General features: G+C 40.0%; 1 protein-coding gene and 1 pseudogene across 1 annotated transcript in view; both read right to left on the reverse strand.

The window, feature by feature from the left end:
- The window catches only part of CP (ceruloplasmin (ferroxidase)), a 90,613-nt gene that overhangs the window by 69,874 nt on the left and 17,085 nt on the right, over positions 1-3,654 (reverse strand). The gene's annotated exons all lie outside the window — the stretch shown is intronic.
- LOC102865183 overlaps positions 2,987-3,654 on the reverse strand; it is an 8,700-nt pseudogene continuing 8,032 nt past the window's right edge.

The raw sequence follows: 3,654 nt of genomic DNA on the forward strand, positions 1-3,654 counted from the left end.
GGCACACAACAACAACAACAACAATTATCCACCTACAAAGTTAAAAAAAATCAGCTATAAATCATTAGAAGTTTCAAGAACCAGGAATGTTGGTAAAACTCTTAAAAGCTGTGCAGTTCATTGAGTAAAACCTGCATGTTGCCTGAAGGCAAAGTGTGAACTTGCTCCGTCTATAAATGGTGAAAGAAGTGTGAATCTTTGTCGAAACTATTAAACAGTAGTAGAAGGTATGCAAATATGTAAAAAGTGATTAAACAGTTGTAGAATGCGTAAGAAAGTGTGTAAATCTGTAGTAAATCCGAGTAGGACAGTAAAAGTGGTACTCTTTTAGAAGAAAAAAGTAGTTTGGTCTTAAAGTAGGAGATCTATTTTTGTTTTCACTAGAAAATAAAAATAAGTGACTAGACAGTAAGAGTAAGTGAATAAAGTGTAAGACAATGTGAATAAAGAATAAGGCAATTTTATTTTAAGTAATGATAGATTGTTCTGCATAGTCTTAAAAATGAGAAAAATCCAAGCAAATCAACTTTACTCTTGACATTTTTTATCTTAGTTCAAAATACTCTTTTTTTTTTAAAAAAAAAACCCAAAACACCCAACCCCATATTGCATAGGGCCACTGTTGGAAAATGGGACTGACATCAGGGTTGAGGGAAGACAGAGGAGGAGGGGAGGAATGATGTTTAACATGATGCATTGGAACAGATGAGGGAGAGAATGGTTTAAAAGGAATATATGATTGGGTATTATTGTGATGACAGGAGTCCAGAATGAAGGCTGCACAGTGGAGTGGACTTGGGGCCGGGGAGGGATTGCATAACAATTAAAGAGTTTTTCTTTTATTTTTCAAGGAGAAGAGTGAACTGGGGGGAGGGGGTTGGCAGGGAGAAAAGTGCGACAATGAATGACTGAAAACCCTAAGTCTCTGTAAATGTTCATTAAAATTAATAAAAATAAAAAACCCCACCCCAAAACAAACAAAAACCAAAATGTGGTGTCACTACTCCTACTACTACTACTACTATTACTAAGGTCTTGTCTTTCTAACATGCTTTCTAAATTTCTGTCTTTCAGATTGCACTACAAATAGTCTGGACATGGCATCTTGCATGAACTCCCAGATTTTCTGTGAACTGCTGAGTCAGCCTCTGCACACAGGAGTCTAATTGCTGCTCACAAACTAAGACCCTTTCTAGTAGGAAGTTTATAGAGCAGTCATCATCTCTACTCCAGCTAACAACACTTAGAGCTCCAGATGAGGTTGCAGGTCACAGAGTAAGAAGAAGCCTTCCATCCATCCTCTTACCTCATCAATAAAATCTAAATTATTAAATTCTTGTATTTGTTTAAGGATAGTCTTCTTAGACAATTAAGTTTGAAAATTAATGTAACAACAACAACAACAACAAAAACCACTGAAAGACTACTAGCAAGGAATGACCCCTTAGTTGTTTCGCCTACCTTCTGCTCTTTAAATTGCTTTCTCAAATATATGCATTACTTGCACTGAAACCTATTATATACAGCAAATAATACATTTTTCACTCTAAAAAAAATCTTAAAAGGTGGGGTTATAGGGGTTAAATTGACCAAGGAAGGAGCTGCCTGGATTAATACAAAACAAACTCCCTGCCCTGGCATGTACAAGACCTTGATTCTCCTGCTGACACTGCTTTCTGATAAAGATGTGATTATAGAAACACAGGAAGATCAGCAGCTAAGAAAAGAAACAGTAAAAAAAAAAAAATCTTGAAATCAAGTTAACATATTTTACTGCTTATGAAATGTAAAGTAAAACTTCTCTAAAAAACTATGAGGACTACAGGTTGTGAGAACCGTGAGTTCTCCACTTACCTCTTGACTAAGCAAAGTCTTGAGTAATTAATTCCAACTGCCAAGCACTTTTCTGCTGGTCAGAGAAGGTGCAGCCCTGAGTGGACTCCTATGTCCAACCTGTCAGTTAGTTTGTTAACCCTTTTCATTACCCAAGACTCTTTGACTTCTCAGTTGTTGTTGTTGTGAAGGCCCCTCTTATTCCTTCTGTATTTCCAAGCCAGCAACAAGGTATTAGATCCATCATTTCTTTGACTCTTTCTGATTTCCTCTCTTTCCACTAAGGAGTTCTGGTTACATAGTCTGTAGGAAGTTGTACTCCTAACCCAAAAGGCAGACCCTCTCGAATGGTTTGAATTCACCAGCCATTCCTCAGGAGAAAGATGATGACAGTTTTCTGTGCAACTTATAGCCTCAAAAATTCATGGAAGGGTTGGCTATGAGTCAATTCAACTCAACAGCAATGAGTTTTAAACTTTCTTCTCCCACTAATGAGCTGTCTCTTAATGGGTCCTATGAAATACAAACAGCGTTTATATACATAGACTTTACCTGATGGTCTCTACAAGAATCAGCTTGATTACATCTGTGGAGAAAATCTTCGGAAAAGCTCAATATCAGCTGTGAAAACTAAGCCATGTGCTAATTGTAGAACAGACCATCAATGACGCACATGCAAGTTGAAACTCAAGATAAAGGACATAAAACCAAATCCACAAGAATGAAAGTTTAATCTTGAGTGTATAATACATGAATTAAAAAAAAAAACATTTCAGGAACAAGTTTTAGACCTTGAACTCTAAAGGACAAAGAGCAGATGAGCTGTGGAAAGCTTTCCAGAATATCATCCATGAAGAATGCAAAGGGCATTACAAAGACAGGGGAGGAAGAAAAGATCAAGGTGCATGTCAAAAAGGACTCTGGATATTTTATTAGGAAGCTAAGAAGCTAAAGTAAAGGAAAGAAACAAAATGTTGAGCTGAACAGAAGATTTCAAAGGGCAACTTGGGAAAACAGAGTATATTACCGAAATGTGTAAGGAGCTGAAACCAGAAAATAAAAAGGGGTGAACTCACTGCCATTTCTTTTTTTTCTCTTATGAAACGTATTGTTTCTTTTCTGTCCACCTTATTTCCACTTTTTAAAAGACAGTTTAAGACCATTCCGTGGTAGTGCCCACCCACTCAGTGGCCTGAGCGGTGGGGGCTGCAGACCCATCTTCAGTTGCAGGCTGAGCACTCCAGTCTTCAGTAGTGAAATGCTGAATCGGCACAGAGGGCACCCAGCTGCCTTTGGACCAGTCTACAACTGCAGGCTGAGCAGCAGTGAATTCAGGAACAGGGGTCAGCCATTCTTCCTGACACTCCTCCTTGGTCACAGCCTTTTCAGCAGCAGCCTGCTCTTCCTTTTCAATCTCTTCCAGATCTCTGTAGAAATACAGATCGGGCATGACCTCCCACGGGTGCTCCCGGGAGATGGTGCCACGCATGCGCAGGACTTCCCGGGCCAGCATCCACCACATCAGACCCACAGAGTGAGCTCCCTTGTTGTTGTACGGGATAGCAATGTCTATGTAGCGCAGAGGAGAATCTGTGTTACACAGAGCAATGGTGGGCAAGTTAACATAAGATGCTTCTGTCAGAGGCTGGTGGTCAGCCCTGGGATCAGCAACAACCAGAAGACGAGGCTCCCGGAAGGCTGCCTGGATCTGGTTAGTGAAGGTTCCAGGAGTGAAGCGCCCGGCAATAGGAGCGGCCCCAGCAGCAGCAAACTTCAGAACAGCTCTCTGGCCAGTATTTCTGGAGGAAATGACACTGACAT

This window comes from Elephantulus edwardii, unplaced genomic scaffold, assembly GCF_000299155.1.
Source record: "Elephantulus edwardii isolate Elephantulus edwardi_28Jun2011 unplaced genomic scaffold, EleEdw1.0 scaffold00169, whole genome shotgun sequence".
Lineage (NCBI taxonomy): Eukaryota > Metazoa > Chordata > Mammalia > Macroscelidea > Macroscelididae > Elephantulus > Elephantulus edwardii.